This window comes from Netta rufina, assembly GCF_964035555.1.
Source record: "Netta rufina genome assembly, chromosome: 6".
In the NCBI taxonomy this organism is placed as follows: Eukaryota; Metazoa; Chordata; class Aves; order Anseriformes; family Anatidae; genus Netta; species Netta rufina.
The window spans coordinates 37358200-37377800 of record NC_140129.1 but is presented as its reverse complement, the minus strand read 5'-3'; positions in this window follow the sequence as shown (position 1 = coordinate 37377800).

The following is a 19601-nucleotide window of genomic DNA, read 5'->3' as shown; positions in this document are numbered from 1 at the left end:
TCTGTATGCTGTATGCATTCCAATTGCCTTTTTAGTAAATACTTAACACATTAAAGTCTGCCAGAAAATCAGATGAAATGAAACCAATTTAATTCCTTAATTTGTATTATGTTATGCAATACTACATCATGTTGCACCCATAGAAACAAGAAATTGATATTTTCTGAATCAAATGTTCTGTTTCTCAGCAATTTGTTAATATGCTGGTATCTTTAGGGAGATGATGATAAGATAACTTTCCATCTCTTGAATGTAATGTCATCGGATACTGTGGGAGGAGAAAAGGAGTAAATAACAAAAAAGGAGGGCTGTCATTCCTGCCTGCCTCCGTTATGATGATGAGGCTATATGGCTACAATGATTATAACAGCCTAATGCATAGAAATCTCATTGTCAAGATTGTTACATTTAATGTCAAAATTCAACATTTTTCTTTTTGTCCCAAACTGCTTAAAATGAACCATGAGCACCTTAGATGATAGTTATTTAAAATTAAACATGTACATGAACGTGTACAGTATCAGGGAATTTAGTTGGTAAATATATAAATAAAACCAACTGACCACAACTAATCACCCGTGAGGGAGAAATGCTCTTCTGCTCACTGCATGTGTGGGCTGAGCAGAAAAGCCAATAGAAATCTCAGTAGTGTAACCGTCATCAGCAACAACAACATCAAAAAGCTAATTAGTCTGAAAAACAGCCACACAGAGGTCTTTATTAACAGTTTCAAAAGCACAATTTCATGAATTTAATAGTGGAACCAGTAGAAGAATATAACTTTTTTTAATTTTTTTTTTTTTTTTTTTTTTTAGTCAATGTAACTTAATTTATTCTTGAGAATTCATTAAAAATAAAAGAAAAGAACAATTCCAGGCTTTGTGATCTTCTGTGAGGTGGTACTGGGGACTACTGCTAGTCTGAGGAATCGAGGTGAGAAAGGAAAGAGGACTTAAGTGCTGGTACCCAGAGTATGGCCAGTGACCATTCTGACCATTCTGTGTGCATGAGGTCAAGCCCTGGGAGGGGACTGATAAAAAGCATGTGTTGAACATCCCATATAACTTTATGATAAGTCAATAAGTCAACAGGCTTGTTTCTAAGTTAAGTCATAAGCTATTTTTTGATGAGGTCCTGTCCAAAAATATGAGAACTATCTTTGCAATATCATAGATTAAAAAAAAAAAAAAAAAAAAAAAAAAGATTAAAGATTAAAATATCACCTTAATTTTCTGGGTGCACTTTTAGTATACTTTATTGATCTAAAATGATTTGAGTGACTCTAAGCCTATTCTTAATTTGTTTTTTGGTTTTTTTTTTTTTTGGTTGCTAAAAGAAGGCAAACTCAAAAGAAGAATATCTTCTGTATTTTGACTGTGCACTGTATAAAATAATTGACTGTCTGATGAAAAACTGTCTTGTCATATTTTGTAATAAAATAATATTTTTGTGCATAACTTGACCTGTCCTAGTGAGTTATGCTGCTCATTGTTTCATAGTAACAATTTCCAATGGGATTTTAATAATACTCTTGCTCTTACCATCTTGTACGATATAAGCTGTTATATTCAATTTGTAAGAAAAATATTCAGGTATAAAACTAGATAATCTGTATCCCTTTAGAATCAAAAGTCACTTTGCCAAAATATTTTAACACATGAAATTGCTTCTTAAGAGATGTTTGCTATGATAAAACGACAGAAAACTACATTTCCATTATAATTATAACTGACTAGTGGTGCTAAGTTTTTATAATTTAAAGGTATTCTCAAATCTGACAGCTCTTCCATGTTGAATTATGCATTTCTGGCTCTTAAATAGTTCTGCTGGCATGAGACAGCTGAGATGAAGTTGTCTTTCTAAAATAATTGCTCCATGGAGCATCCATTATACCTTCAGAAAAAATGTATTACTTGACTTCTACAAATTATAGACTAGCCTATAATGGGTATTTTTGACAGCTATTAGCTTTTTAAAAAAAATCTGAACAGTAAAATGAGTATTGATATCACTCTGCTGTGTCTTGCATGTTAATACCAACCTTTCTGTACTCCTCTTCTAAAGCATGATGTAATCATTAATTACGATAATATTGATGCAATTGCACTCATCCTAAACTCCCCCAACTGTAATGGCAATGTGTGATTCTTTTCCTACAGTAATGTTTGCTTCGTATTTCCCATTCTTAGGGAAAAAAAAAAAAAAATCAAACTTTACATTTAAGCATAAAACCTTATGCTATGTTTTGACTTCACCACTGCTCAGGGTGAACATATCTTTGATTTAAGTGGAGAATCAGAGCGTGTAGGAGGCTGTGGTACTCTGATATTTGATGTGTAATATTGTGGAGTAGCTCTTAGTACGATGGGGCTAATCTCAGGGGCCTTCACAAACACTGCAAGAAGAGTGACACCAAAATGTTCTGGCATCTGAACCTCTTTTCGTTGGGTGACTTCAGTGGAGGAGCTCGTGTGTGTTTACTGCTTTTTGGTGTCTTTACACACTCAGATACAGTTTTAGTGATTTCAGTATTCATTAGCAGGCAACATGTAATTGCATGGCAGTTCAGAAAGTGCCAAAAGAGGAGTTCTTGGGGGGAAAAAGGGAACAGAAAGGCCTATTGTGCTTTTTCAATAAAATGAGATATTCTGTATATTAAGTATATATCGTCTATCCTTTATTTAATAGGTTTGCAACTGAAATGAATATCTATGGGAACTGATGCCTGTCCACCCACGTTGCCAGACTGTTTCTTCACATGAAAAGGAATGATTCTTCAAAAGGAAAGTATAATTAATACTTTCACGTACACTTTAATTTTTTGAATTGACTGGTGAGGGGAGGGTGGCTATGGACAGAGCATGTTTCATGTCTTTTGGAAATATTGTTCAGACATAAACTGCAATGTCATTATAATATACAAAACAGCTTTACTGAATTTCATAATTACAATTTAAAATATTAATTTACAGTGAAATAAACCACAATAATAAGGGAGCATAGAAGGTCTTCTGCACCCTCACCATTGCAAATCAGGATAGTGACATGATACAGCCAGATCATGGCCTTATCCACACTTACATTTATTTACGTATTTGGTGCTTGGGTGAGAAGTGTGTGTCTGGAGGGCTTTGACGAGTGTTGGGCTGAGAGGAGTGAGGCAAACAGGGGCTGGGAGGATTATTCTGCCCTAGGACTATTTTGTTAGAGGCTGGATGCCTCTACCAACTGCTTGGTCTGTGCTGAGCCCCTTCTGCAGCCTCACAGAAAAAAGTGTCAGGCCCTGCCAGAGCAGATCATCTTGGAGAGAAGGGTGAAACTTTATTAACTGAGTTGCTGTATGAATCAAAGGGAAACTCTCTACTGGGTTCAATTATGCCTATATGTTGAGAGCACAACTTTCATAAAAATCACGTAGGAGCCAGGCGAGTCATCTGACATGTTTGCATGGATAAGAAAAAACGTGAGGATGTTTAACATCACAGGGCCAGCAGCACAGAAATGAAAGGTCCCACAGGAGCTTTCATTCTCTTTCAAATGTTTGTCACTATCAGACCATAAGTGTACAAACCAACTTTTGAAAATCGGTAAGAATAAAAAAGACAAGGTTTCCTTCCAAGATATTACCCTTTATTCAAAATAATCAACACTCAAAGTATTTTGAAATAAAGTTAATGCCAGAATAAGGGAAAATAACTGTAAAAGTTCTCTATTGACAGAAGAAACTAAAAAAAAAAATCCGTTATAATCTCACACACACAAAAAAAATAATTTAATGGTGCAGTAATCAGTGTAATATAAACTATATTTAGAAGCACTACAATTATTACATAATACATCATGAAGACCCTCTAGAGATGGTATTACCAGAGATTATAGGCTAGTTCAGAAAGCCATTAAGGATCTATTAGTTGCCAAACTGGCCCATCCATAACTTTCAGTAATGTCCTCTCTGGAACATTACTTTCTTATCACACTATATCTGTAGTATGAAACAGAAGCTATACCCAAGACTGTTGAAATAAAATGTAGACTTGACATCTTGGCTATTTTGTAATTAACACCTTTGTTATATTCTTGACTCAAGTTTTACAATAATTGGATGAATTAATCAATATGTCTTCTGGGATTTGGTTTTGTTTCTCACTATCCATTAGATAACTTCTGAAGTTAAAATCATGATACATATTTTCATGTTAATAGAAGTTTGATGAAATAAGTATAAAGTAAAAAAAAAAAAAAAAAGAAGTTCTTCAAAAAAATGTAGAGGAAAACACCACAAAACACTCCATTAGAGGTGTGTTTTCTTTCAGCTGCAATAGTTTAGAAATTATCAACTCTTTGAACATATGATACATAACAAATGACTTAATTATAATTTGTGGACAAAAATACAATGGTCTTAGATCCACCAGTTAAGATGCTGTTATGGTAGGGGCTGCAGAAGAACAGCCAGAGCACATACAGTGGTAAAAATGATGACTGCTGCAAATTTCTGAAATATTTGGAATTTATAATTTAAACATACAGAATATGATATAGAAAATTAAAGAGTTTACATCTATCAGACAAATAGATCATATGGTAGATCTCATCTTCATTTTTGACATTTGTGAAGATATTATGTGAAACCTGATCTTTCGGTAAATTGGAAGTCTCTGTCTTCATCCATTCTCTCTTTTATTTGTGTGTGAGAAATTTCAGATTTACTTGTGAAAGTTTCTGAAGTGGTCCATGTGACATTTTAAATTTTATAATGTGTATCTGATTTCACTTGTACTCATTCACCTAATATCTAAAAACATTTGAATATGTAGAACAAATGTATTTTTCTCCTGCTTTGTGACGAACAAAATTTCTGCAGAATGATGCATGCATTAAGCATTCCTTTGAATTAGTTTTCTCTACCGGAGGGCAAGAAAATCCAGTGCTCTAAAAAGTAAACATGAAAATTAACACAAGAACACAAATAATTAATTCTTGGACTGGAAAAGCTGCTGCAAATATGTATAGATACTGTAGCACTATAACCTGGATCCTATTGGCTGTGCAAATGCAGAATGTTGGCATAATATATAGAGTTCTTGTACACCTAAGGATATAAGTATACTCATAAATAATTTTTTACGTTGTGTGTATTGATAAAATAAATTGTTCATAGAACAGTAATGTTCTGTTTTACATCCACTTTGGAAAAGAGTAAATAGTTGCACAAGGTCAAAATTGGTGAAGATTTTCTAAGCAAAATAATACTAGCTCCTGTTTTGGGTATTGACTTTCAGTGAAGAAAAATGTAGGATTTTTAAGTTTGCTATATTCTTTACTCTAGGTGTAAAATCAGCGCTATTCTAGATTAAGCGTTTGTCATGTAGTTTCATCACAGGATAGCAGCCTGTGCTTTGTGTGTGAGTGTGAGACCTTCTCCAGCCCCACACATTATCTCTGAAGTAGTATGTGGGATGTTAGCTTATCACTGTTTTATTGCAAAAAAATTGAGAAATGTCTGATTAAGTCAGAGAAAAGTTACTGCATTATTAAAATGGTTGAATCAATTTTTTCTTTCTTATGGTTTGTCAAATTTATAAAATATTATATTTCTCCTCAGATAGAGTTACATACTGTGTAGCTCAGAGATAATCCCTATGGTCTTGGCATATGTTACTTAATTGTCTCAGAAGGAAATACCATAAATACCATGCTGTCATCTCCCATGGGCATTTGCTCATCTGTCACAGTGGGAGCTCCAGACTGGGTGAGGTGCTCTAAGACATTTCTTAAACTATGTAAATCACAGCCATTTCTTCTTCCTACTTCCCAAATGGTCAATTATGTATAAACATGTGTTAATAAAAATTTGCTTCTTTTGCCTCCGAGGTACACACCCAGAAAGCTATGTGAATATGATAAACTATAAATACCATTATTATGTGATTCAACCTATGACATAAATTACTGATTTAAAATGCCTTCATAGATATGAAAGTCTGTGGGATTCGGGCCCAAAGTAAAAGCAAAACAAAACTATCAATAAAAGTCATTAAAGAAAAAAGACAAGTTTCTGTATTTCTCTGTTTCTCTTTTAAGGAAACTATTTTGTATCTACCTACTGAGACAAAAACAATTAGAAGATTTTGCTGAAAGTATGCTAAAGGCTATTTCACACATTTGCTGCTTAATGACCTTGGTACAGGTTCAGTTGCTATATGAGATAGAAAACAGCCAAAGTTGGAGGGATACAGATTGCAAATGACTGTAGTGAATATTGATAAAAGTATATACAAATATATAAAGGAAAGACAGCTAAAAAATATGCACTATGCTTACTTTATCATTTAATAACCAGGGGATTTCAAGAGGTATAAGGACAAGACCTTATATTATGGCGGTCCATATTGTTGGTGTTTTTTTGTCTTTGGACAGTATGTGGCAAACATGCCTTATTATAGAATACTTATTTTAAAAACTTATTAAATCAACTCTTGGTCTGTATATACAGAAGTCATCATGGTTATTTTGAAACAGAATCCCTAATCAAATTTACACTCCTCTGTATTTAAGGCAGAGGCAATCAATAGCGTATTAAATCTGATGCTATATTATTGATTAATATTCCTTAAATGTCTAATGATAAAACATTTCTGATACACTGAAAAATTGAACTGGCCACATGTATGGCTGCTGTAGTGATGATGCATCTAGAAAAAGTGTTCAGATTACAGGTGGTTTTAAATCCTTTTCTTTCTCAGAAATGTACCTATCTTCCTGAGAGGTATATGTGAGTTAGATGTTTTAAGAGGATCTCATTAATACTTAGCTATTTACAGAGGTGAGATGAAAAAGGGGAGATAATTTCATGCTGTTGCATAGAAATGGCACAAAAATTTGGTCTGAAAATTACCTGTATCCACTGGGGTTTAGACATTTGTATGGAAAATGTTGTAGTACTGATATTTTTTGTATATCAAAGTAGTTTCTCTAATTTTCACTAAATAATAGAAGGCTAAGATAAGTAAAATAATGGAGGTAACATTCAGTTGAAAATTAATGGTTTAAAAATGGGGCTCAGAGCATCTTATAGACCATACCATGCCATGGCCAAAAAGCAAGGGAGAGCAATGAACTAAGGCATGTGCCACAGCCTTCAAATTAACCCCTTGCTCCAAATATCAAATGAATTTTCAACACCCTGAACATGTAGATAATACTCTTTCTTTCTTTTCCAAGCAGCAGCAGATATGCTCTGAAATCAGGCTTCTCTAGTGGCTGTTACATCTGTTTTACCCAAACCCTTACAAAACTTTCACTGTGCAAATGGCTTTTTTTTTTTTTTTTTTCATCAGAATGTTTTCTTTTGAAAGGGGATTTGAATCAAAGTAATTTAATTTTTATGTTTCCATTCGTGCTTCTTAGATTAATAAGCATAAATGTACTATTCTTACTTTATTTTGTGGTGAGAGCTCTTCTGATTAGCAGAATCAGAAGTAAAAAGAATAACTAGCTGGAACTGCTGCTTTTTTGCTATTATGAATTTTTGGCTCATACTTGCAAGGTCAAATAGATAGCATGAATTATGATAAATTTGTATGTTTTGCCTTCTCTCCTAAAAAAAAAAAAAAAAAGTGCAGTATAATTCAAGACATTTGAATTTATTGCCATTCATCAAAGACGGCTTTTGGCAGCATTTTATCACCAACAAACTCATTGGCATATAAAAAACAATACATGTGCAGTTCTGAAAAACAGGAAAGGAAATTTGATGGAAAGGTCTATTGCATCACTTGAGCAAGTATTTTTTTTTTAAACCAAATAAAATTGTAGAGGCGCCATTCACACTGCTGTAGCTAAAGGCCATCATAAACCCCTGTTTTCATGGTGTTGTATATCGTTACTGAACCATTAAAAACTATACTACCTTTAAAACTGGCATTTTGTGAAGGACTCAGCTGGGAAAATGGAATGTGTCTGTGTATTTTTAAATTGGGAAAAATGTTTGTCAGTTAAAAAGGTCAAACAGCTAGTATTTATTTACATTGTTCAATTTAAGGAGCATTATATCTAAATGTTCTGCATATGCTTAAACCTTTATGTGTTAAAAAACGTCTATTTGTCTTTCTATTCCAAAACCTAGTTTCATGGGAAGAAATGGACTTAATAGTAATATTTATTATGTCCTGATCACAGAGTGACCACGGAGTTGAGAAAGCTGTGTACATCTTTGCTGCTTCTGTGGGATTAGAAAAAAAAGTACCCAGCACTTTTTAGTAGTCACATCTGTATGAAGAGCCACTAATATCTATGCCATTACAACTGCATGTAAAAGGATAGTAGTAATGAATAGCTCTGATTGTATTGTAAACCCTTTATTTGATTTGCTAAAGTGTTTGCAGAGAGGAGAGAGGACTTGTGTATCCTTGAGTCATATAATACTCTTTTCTAGACATCCATCTGAATGTGGGACCATTTTTTCCTTCTTGTATCTTTCATTTTATATGACCTCAGAAAATCTTATTCTAAAACCTGCATAATGACAAGCCCTTAAACACAGATAATGTATACAAGTTATAGCTCTTCCTGTGAAGTAGGTGGGCTGTTATACTTCCTATCAGAGTAGCAAACGTCTTGATAGTTTTATTATGTCACAGTGATGTAAAATTATACAAGATGATTTAGATGCAACATTTTCTCTGTGTGTTTCCTATAGTCTGTATAGTTGTTTTTTTTTTTTTTTTTAATTTCAAAGTCTTTTGCTATACCTTTTCTGTCAAAAAACTTCCATTCCATCTTTAAGTAACATTAATCATTTTCTTGAATGTTACAGAACTAAAATACCTAAATAATGACATATTAAGATGAATGAAAATAAGCATGGTGGTATACATTATAAAGCAGTCCATCTGTACTGTTTATTTGATTATGGGATATTCATTCCCTGATCATGGATGCAAATTGCATCAGCTGCCCTGTGACCTTTAAAATCTAATAGTTCTTAGTTAATATTAGGCACCTGAATTTTAAAAGAAAAATACACTCTGTGTGTACTCGTCACTGAAGACAAGAAGTGTCAGTATGTCACTGTTACTAATTTAAATTCAGCTAAAATGTCTGATGAGCCACCTGTAAACATGAATCAGATGCATATTTGTTTGAGTTTGCTAAATTACTAGTACGGGAAAAATATTCTTTTGTCTACATGGTTCTAATATAATTTAAAAACTTTGGTATCATAAGGCTAGTATCTTCCCAGAAATATGCAATCATGAGAAGGCGAATAATAAATAATGACACGTAGGAGCCCTGTCATTTATGTGTCTGTCTTGGTTTACCTGGCTTGCTGTGAAGTGCTTTACATCTCTGTGGTCTGTAATTCCTACCTAAAACAATCAATAGGTTTGTGCATTTGTGTGTGTGTTTTTTGCTATGCTCATGATGACCTGCTTGTTACATTCTCTATTTGCTTCCAAGAACAAGTGTCCAAAACACAAGAACTTGCACAGGTGACCAGTTCTCCAGGTGTCAATGTGAATGAAGGAAAGTACAGAAAAAATAGAAATAGAAATAAATAGAAAAAAGTTTAGATTTTGTAAGAAAATTGGATAGAAATTTGTAAGAGAAAAAGCAGGGGATGGATGCATAGTGTGAATGCAGGACTAATAGTCGGCTAATTAGCAATTATTATCTTTTCTAAGGAGAAAGTTAAGCGATATGCTAAATTAAAGTGGACACTAAATCAAAGATACAGTTGTATGAAATGTGACATCAACTTACATGAATATACAGTAGACACTAGAGAATTGGGAAGTTATAACGGGTATGGTTCCGAGTACAGACTGCAGAGAACATGGAAGGGAATGTAACAGCTGCACAAAAGCTCCAGTTCTGCTAATTTCTGTCTACATTTCTGTTTCTAAGGTTGAATTCCCAACCTGCAGCTTCCCATCTGGCTGGATGAGATGGGTTAAAAAAAGTTTGTATTTTGAAGTACTCCTGTATTTCTTGCCTAAAGTAGGTCTCTCTGCATCTCTAAAAAGCTGCTTGTATTAGTAGCTGCAAAGTGTACAGGATGCCTGAGGGGCAGAAAAGGGGAGGGAATGTCCTTTGTAGATCTCTACCTGCTTAGTAAACAATTGATTGTGTGACTTTGCCCATCAGCTCCCTATTTCTCCTAAATAGACTCAAAATTACACTGGGAAACTGGCATGCATACCTCAAAAAGCTGTGTATATATATATATACAGATTTTCCTGCTAAAGCCCTAAAAATGGTATAGAAGTACTTAATATGTTTGAAGAATACTAAAAATGCACTGAATTTTCACAGGAGCTCTCATTATTACAGGATGAGTTAGCCTATCTGAATTAGAAATACATTAGCAGAGGGATTTGGGTAGACATGTCTATATGGATTAAAGAGAGCTGCACTTTGCTTTCCTGATTTTTTTCCCCCTTTTCTCCTTCTCTCCTCTCCTCAGTCATAATGAGAGGTGATTGAATTTATTTGGGTAAAATCCAAGCTGAACCCAGCAGAGGATATTTTCAGAGTTATCCTTTTTAGATACTTGCCATATCAACCAAGATCTGTTTTTAGTCCCAGTTATTTAAGGCTGCCTTAAAGACTAATGAAATATACTGTGATGGATGTTACCCCCATTTCAGAGACTTTAAAGTAAGTTACTTGCAGAAATGGAAAAAAAAACTATAATCTTTGAGACCCACTTTGGTACTACTTTTCAAGATCATACGTTCATATATTCATTTTCAGTAGTAAGATGCTCTATGTAATGTGTATGTTAATCTTAAAAAAAAAAAATAAAAAAAATTCTGAATTTTCCTAACAAGGGAGAGATTCATAACTGAAGACAGACTTGAAAACCAGGGTGAGCACAATTAAAAACTCTCCTGGTTTTACCTCTGTGAGAGGCAAGGTTTTAAAAACACCTAAGTGAATTAGGAGCAAAAGTAGAAATCCTCTCCCATCTGTACAATAATGTATTACTGCCTGACGATTTATACATTTCAGTATGTGACACATACTAGTATTAATGTTTCGTCACTGTCTTCTTTGCAAAGCCAGATATATTTAGGTTTCTAAACTTGAAATCCTGCTTTGTACACTCAGGAGATTATATATTTTTTATTTTTATTTTTACAACATGGTATGTTTAGGAAAATAGCATGACATCGGTGTGTCACTTTTTAGGTCACATTTATATTATAGTTATAGAATAACCCACATATATTCACGAGATTAGTTGATAGATAGCACTATGTAGTCAGCTTTTTTTAAAGCTCTTGAAAGTAATGAGTTATTATGGGTGACATCCTTAAGGAAATTATTGTGACCATCAATTTTTGAACTAAGATAAAATAGTTTTTTTTTGGCTTATTTACTTTATAATGTAATAAAATCAAGCTATTGTTGTTTTTTTTTTTTATTATTATTTTTTAAATTAACAATTATTTGTACTTCTTTACTCGCGCTATATTTCTAAAGTGCATTGAGGTTTTTTTAACATTTAAAACAATATAGCACATTTTACAAATCAAGTGAGTACAGTTCTTTCAAGAATCTTTTTTTTAGTATTCATTTTTATTTCAGTGCTTTGACAATTGGTCTGTCTCCTCTGTTCAAATTAAAACATCAGGCTTAAACAGATCAATGTAAAGCACTTAGACCATATTTAATGTAATGATTGCTAACTTTATGGAGAATAAAGTAAACAAGGATGACAATGGAAAAATCTAATTTATACCAAAAGACGGTCAAAAAAAAAAAAAAAACAAACACAAAAAGCAAGAAAAGAAAATTATATCACCTCTGGCTCTTCTTTTCACAAACATATTCATAATCAAAAAGCACTGCTCAAATGAGGTTTAGAAATCTGACTTGAAAGGTCAAGAAATTCAGATTTAAGGCTAAAATTCATCTCATTGTTCCTTAGTGCAACAGATCTTGTAACAAGGAATCATATTTACAGTGCTTTGTCTTTGGTCACAGTGGAGAATAAACCACTATCAGGTTGTTGCTCTATCACGTTGTTATAGCTACTCAGACTGGGACCAAATGCAGGCTGTATTTATATGAGTATTTAAAATGGCTATTTTCTATTAGTATTTTATGCAATACACATGTCCATATTTAAAAATGTGATTTCCATAGTTTTGCTCCTCAGTGTAGCTAAGAGAGTAAAATTAAATGTTTTTTGCTCTTCAAAATCTGCATGATCTATGCTGGGGGAATAAAACTCTGTTTTAGTAAAGAATACTGAGGAGTGTATTAAAAAAATGTTCCTTAGAATGAAATGGAGCTATACTATGCATATTTTCTGGAGTGTCTTTGTACAGAAGGCAGAGTGCTGTCCAGGTAGAAAGGAGAATGGGTCTTCCCACACGAGGATTTTCACGGCTTTAAGAAAAAGTTGGTACGCACATCAGGAGAGCCAAGAACATCGTTGTTCAAGCACTTGCTTGCCTTTTTCTCAGTCAGGCAGAGTAGTGAGCAGAAGCTAGATCCTCCATGTCCTCCATATGTCATCCTGTGATCTTGGTGAAAATTTGATTCTGAGTATGAAAACTTTCAAGGTTTATTCCCGTGTAAAGTTTTGATTTCAGCATTTTGGCATTTTCAGTGAAAAAGCATTTTGCTGGAAAAATCTTTATGTTCTTAACACCAAAAGACTGAAAACAGTGATGCAAGGACTGTTTCATTTAGTACGTTTTTTCTAAAAAAAAAAGAAAAAGAAAAAACATTTTTTTTTTTCCACTTGCAAATAACCTTATTTGATGAAATTCAACCCGCAGTGTTCAAGAAACTGTCTGCATGTTTTAACTATTTTTGTCTTTCTCTGGAAAGCCAAGGTGGGTGACGCAAATATGATGGCAATGCAAGGTTCCTGCTGTGGAGAAGGATAGAAAGGAGGGACTAGGGAGGAATGTAAATAAAACCTCAACTGCAGAAATAAAATACCAAAGTACAAAAGGGGAAATACCTATCTAGAGAATGCTACTCTAGAAAAAGCTACTATTTTTAGTCTTCTCATTTCTGCAGCACGTAAGCAACTCACAAATATCTGTTCAGTCTTTAACATGTTTCCTTCAATGGGAATGGGGAATGTGCCTTTATTTCCAGTTTGCCATTTTCCAATCTTAAATAAATACTTATAGTGAAGTAAGGAACCAGGTCCATCTATTGCATGTAAAGAAACCCACTTGTGATGTCACTAATAAGTAATCGTTCATCATTAAACGTTTCTATCAACACTTTCTCAGGAAGCTCCAAAGCCCTATGTGTTTATGCAAATATACATATTGCTCATGCCTGTCCTAATATCTTAGATGCCATTGCATATCTTACAAATAATTCAAATTGTGCATTTAGTCATCAACTGAAACATTGCAACATAGGTGTTAGTTCTTTCCCATGTGATAACTATTTTCTTCTGAATTTGCACTCTTCAGTGCATTTTAACTGAGAACACATTTAACTCTCATCAGTCTAAATTCAATATTACAATAACAGATGATGTTGGCCTCAAAAGACAATGTTTGTAAACATTTCATAGTTCTAGCTGTAGCAGAATGTAACCAATGTACTTCTGGTTGCATGTACTTGTTGTATTAAAATATCGGGTGAAGATTGCCTTAGTTAGCGGACTTTGTCAAGAAATACTCCATAAAATAATGTTAATCATTACTCTGTATTCATTTCTCTACACATTTAATTTACGATAGGTTAGTGAAACGACTTCATTACAGGTATTTAGAGTAGATTAGTAAATTCATTTGTGCTGATTGAGTCCACATTGATTTGTGATGATTGGCTCTACAGCGTATACATCTGGTATGAGGTTGACCTGAAAAAGTATAACTGTGCTGGGGCTGTCTTCCTGTTATAATTGTATGGGCTTACTTCATTGGGTTATGTGTACATTATTGCAATTGAACTAAAATAGGTCTGTTTTTCACTGTGCACAATTTAGTCATGCATCAATACATTTTTAATTAAAAGTGTATGACAGGTACAATAGTAGAGTACTCCAAATAATTTTCTAAAGCAGTCTGTTTCTCAAAAGACAGGTAATCAGAATCTGTCTCAGTTAGCCCATGAATGTATAATTTTTTATTAAGATATATGATTAAGCATCTATAAACTTTGTGCTGAATTACCAGATTCTCATCGTAAGCCTCGCACTGTGAATATTTCAAGTTTATAATAGCAAAGTGAGGCATTCTTCTTGACAGGAAAAGATGATCTTCCTGGACAACTTGATTATCCCATTTTGTAATAATAGTCAAGATCAGAATAACATATCACTATTTAAGCTCTTGGAACACCTGGCTGGCTCCATGTCAGGGATGGAGCTATGGCATATGGTACGCTGTAGGTCACCTCCAGTGACCTCCAGCAATGGCATATCTACTGCTTTGGTCAGTGGGACAGCGGTGGTGGAAGGTGGATTCCTTTTGCCCCACAGCTTCCTTAGCTAATACTGGCAAAGGAACCACAAAAACAAAATATTTTCTGGAAGAACATGAGGACTCTTATGGGTCAGATTATGGTCTGCTTTAAAATAGCTTTGTCTTATTTGACTGTCTTACCAGCAATGCAAACAACTGTAGGAGGATTTTCCCACTGAAAGGACTTTAAGACTGTGTATTTAGGATATAAAGTAGCTAGGATGATAAAAAAGGTTTAATATCCATTTGACTCTCTCCAGTTTAAATACCAGAGCTGATGCTGGGGTCTGGAAAGTCTGACAGTCTCTTAACATAACACGGAATTGGCAAAAGTTGAATGAGGTTCCAGGATGCCTTGAACTGGGCTTGGATACTTGCCTGTGGCTGCGTGCTGGGACATTAGAGTAAGCAAAAATAAGCAAGGTGCCCACTCTTCCCCCATGTTTTGTCAAGCACTTCTCACTCTCTGGGGTGCTATTGCAATGACAGCAGAAATCTGATATAAAGCAAAACTAAAAGTAAATATTAATTATGATAATAGAGAGTGTATCAGTATATCTGTATAACTGGAGAAGTAACAAACCGTGGGTATCTGGAGTAAAACAAAATTAAAATAAAGTTAGAATTAAAAATGCAATACCTTTCCTCATTTTATCAAATGAATTTACAACTCCAAAAGTATATATATGTTTTTAAACCAAACCCCCAAATCTCTGTGAAGTTTTATCACTCTGGTGAATGTGCAAAGCAAGACAAAGCTGCCTATCTATCATTTTGCCACCTAATGTATTCTACAGTTTCTTTTTACTATTTTGCTAAGTAAGGGAAAAAATGATGAGGGGTATTTGTATCCTGATATTTGTTCAAATAGGAGTATAATAAAGCTGTAGATACTCTCTCTGCTATCATAGAATCTCCTTAGTTCTGAGAGTTTGCAATGAGAGCACCCTGGAGGAGTTTGAAGCTAGTAGATTAAGCATCATAAATTTTATTCCTACATGAATCTCACAAACAGATCTAGTTCATGGAATATTTCATCTTACTGTGATATCCTTATTTACGACATCCCAATTTTATTTATTGATATTTTCCATATAACAACCACAACCTTGGTAAGAATGTTACTGGTGCTCTTGCTGGCTACTGAAGGCAATTTGGGTTTCACCTGCTCAGTGAACCAAAATAGACTTAGTCAATAAAACATGATCAGTATACCACTTAGTTTGCTATTTTTCCTGTCCCCAGAAAGGAGCAAAATTGTCAGAAATAATGTAATTATTATTTACTCCTTTTTCATGTTCTAGGATAATGTAATTGTCTTTTTGGATATATAAGTTGATAACAACCTTGGTCTGTTCTAGTTGTCTTTGCTGGTAGCTATTGTGGCTAGGAATGCCACAAGAAACACCACCAGCAATGATTTCTAATTTATTTTAGAAAGCCTTCTCCTGACTGTAATTATACCGTGGTAATTGAGGGAAGAGAATATAGTATCCTCAAAAAATCTCTTTCCTCTTAGCTAAGTGTATAAACACTATCACTCATTAATAGTAAATTACTGAATGATTTTTGCAGGAAATCATTAGAGTACACTCTTAAAGTTTTGGGTAGCAGACATTGCCACGAATGTCTGGATTGTTAAAAATTCTTTAATTTCCATAAGTCTCAAGTAACAATTTATCAAGTTGCTTTTAAAACTATCAGCATAATTACAAATGAAACACTTTGAGTTATGGCTTTTTTGTTATTGTTACTCATTTTCTCACAAAAAATGAAAGGTAAAAAAAATCACTGGGAGGTTAAATGAAACATTTGATTTAAAATTTGTTCCTTAAATTTTCTGTAATAAAAATACTTTTCTTTGAAACTATTTTTTAATAATAAACTCAGAAAATCTTTTACTGATTTTTCTTCTTAACCTTAGCTCCCATTTCTCATTTAACTTATTATTATTAATAATAATAATAATAATAATAATAATAATAATAATAATAATAATAATAGTAATACATATGCTCCTATTTAGGCTTAAGGAAGTACACAGTGACATTCCTCTCCACACTTATGTAGTTACATTTGAAATATTGAAAATTTAGCTAGAAAATCTTCCCTCTTTTTCTCTCCTTAAATATGTATTATGTTAGAGGTAATATGGAAAATTTGTTTCACTAACACTTTCACTCTCCATGTGCTTGAATGATCCTAACTCCTCAGGTGCAAAAAATCTCTCTCAGATCTGGCTATTGCCACAGACATCTTGTATCAGCTTGGAGGAGTCATGTAACCTCCCCATATGTCAGTGGAATTAAGGTAACACTTTATTTCTCCCACCTTTTCTTGGTTTGACTGAAAACTTCTCAAGGTAGAGACTCTGGTGCTGTGTATAGAGAACATAGCACAATGAAGTGGAAGTTTGGCTTCAGACATGTAAGCATCAGTACAATGCAGATTAATATCTTTTTCCATTTTTTATTTATTTAAAGAAGATGATATAATTGTACCTCTGCTTGAGCTCTGCCTGGGGTATCAAATGTGAAAAGGTTCACATTTTGTGGCAATATGTTTCCTAATTAGAGCTCAGTCTGCTTCTTTTAACTATTTGGACTTAAATTTTGTCAGGGTCTCACTTTTCAAAGATAGACCTTAAAACTTTTTTTTTTTTTTTTCTTTCCCCATTGCTAGTGTATCTAAAATATGTTTGTAATTCTTGGGGGTTGCTGTGCCATAATTATTTCTCAAGGCTACTAATTGTAAAGAGATCATGGAAAGGTATATGCTGCTGCTGATGTTATGAATATTAATCTGATGAAGAGCAAACAAGACCTACACTTGCAGAAGGACCTTCCCTGTGTCTTTCTGGAAAGGAGATAGATTTTCTACAGAAACCTCTAAATATGAAAAGACACACACCCAAGAGAAGATCCAAGAAAACCCCTAATTAAATGAATTAGAATATAGCAGCCAGAAAATTATACTTCTGTTCTGCCATAGTAGACTTCACCACCCCAGGGACATTGTCCAGCCAGTGATCAGAAATATAAATGAACCCTGACTATGATCAGTTCAAGACCTAACAGAGGAAGAGTAGTGGAAAGTTTGCCAGAGAGGCCGTAGAGATAATAGTCAGAATTATATAACATACATATATAGGACAAGAACTACAACAATTTTCTCCTTGAGGATGACAGCTTCAACTATGAATGTGACTTCAATATAAATATTGCAACTTGGAGACAAAAATAATGACTGCTGGCCAAATCTGGACCCTTGCATGAAACCTGCATGAACAGGGATTTGTGTGGCTGCTGTTTGCAGCAGGCAGAAGCACATCATAGCTTTGTAGATATTACTAAGCCCCTTAGTTCTCTCCAAACTAGGGCATTTATAATAGTGAATCCTCTGAATTGCCATATTATTTTCTTCCTGTCCATGCCCCATTCTCATATTTCATCTTGCAAAGCTCAGAGGTTGTTCCTTTCCTCTCCTGGCTTGTGCAGTGTTACTGTTCTTATGTTGGGTAGGATAGAAAAAATTTATACAAAATTTATGAAAAAATTAAAAAATAATAATTAATTTAGAAAAAAATACATATATAATAGAGCTTATCAATTGTGGAATTAAATCATTTCTTTAGATTTCATTAAAGGACTTTTTTCCTGAAAATTGTAGATGAATTTACAGATATTTAAGTGACATTAAAACAACACTATATGTTAAAATGTTGTCTAAAACATATGCAGAATTGAAATATAGTATTCATTTGTCTTTTTAGCATATTATAGTTACAAATAAGCACTTATTTTCTGACATTGACAAAATTTCTGTATTCCATCTGCCAAATTTAGGGGAATCTTTGGATTTGCATACTCGATTTCCGTTTTTTTAAACTGGAACTATATAGAATGCATTTAACTCTGTCTTTATTTTGAATTTATTTTGTCTTTATTTATTATACTGTATTTTGAATGTTATATACACAGCCTATAAAAAAATATGACGCTCATCAAAAGCTAGGGCTTGACCATGCTGAATACTTGGTTTGCTCTAAAGGAGAATGGTCACTAATAATTCTGATTGTCTTCAGAATTATTTGAGGTCTGAATTAGAGTTAAAAATGTGGTCTGAAACCAATGCCTGTGAGGAAGAAGAAATTGCTTCGCTGCCATTGAAATACTAGTACAAGTCAAGAAAATCAGTTGCTTTCTCTAATCTTCTTTCCTATGGAAACTTTGCTAATGAGATCAATTCTGGAGACAGTTGCCTTCATCCACAATAGTAAAAGTCCTTCTGTCGGCAGCTAAATAAATCTGGATAACCTAAAGCTATGTTAAGAATTTGTAGCATAATGTAAGGTGAACAGACAACCTGGCTTTACTGAGGCAATACCGATACTTAAGAGTGTCACATTTTGTTTGACTGCTAAACACAGCCTGTAACTGTTCTTTTAGCATAGCATCCTTTCTTTCTGTCCTGCTGTGTATTGGAAACTATGTCCTTTCTCAACATGACATGCAATTCAGATGTAATCCTGGCTGATTTTGTAACTCAAGGGTAGGTAGAAGAAAAGAAAGCAGTGGAAATAATCACTTCAGTTAAATGTTAGGGACTTATATAGCTGTATATATAGGGAGAGGGAGAGAGAGAAAGAGAGAGAGAGAGAGAGTGTGCGCTAATTGTCCACTCGATTCTTAACCTTTCTGGAAGCTGTAGAAAGAGCCTTTGCATCAGGAAATAAGCTTGTTTAGAAAATCATAAATCAGACCTTTTGTTCAAAGTGGAAAAAATCACCCTCATCCCCCAAAAAGCGGACAAACCCTTTTATTTTTCTCAGGCTGAAATTTGGAGTGAGAAAGTACAATTTGCTGGTAAAGCTGAGGGAACGTGCAACCTGGTCTTTGCCCCACAGAAGACTGTTGAATTTTTTGAAAGCTGTTGGGAGGTGCAAGAAAGAATAAACAGAAATTATTTTGCATATCAGTTTGCAGTGGTCGGTGGTTTTGTGAATCTTGTTAAAACTTAGGAACTTTGTGTAGGAAAGGAAAATAGTGGGGGATATTTTTGTTAGCATTCTGGAAGTGCCAGGTAGGAGAATTAGTAACATTAATGTGCTCATCTTGAGTAGCAAGCTTTATATCTAAAAAGGTAACT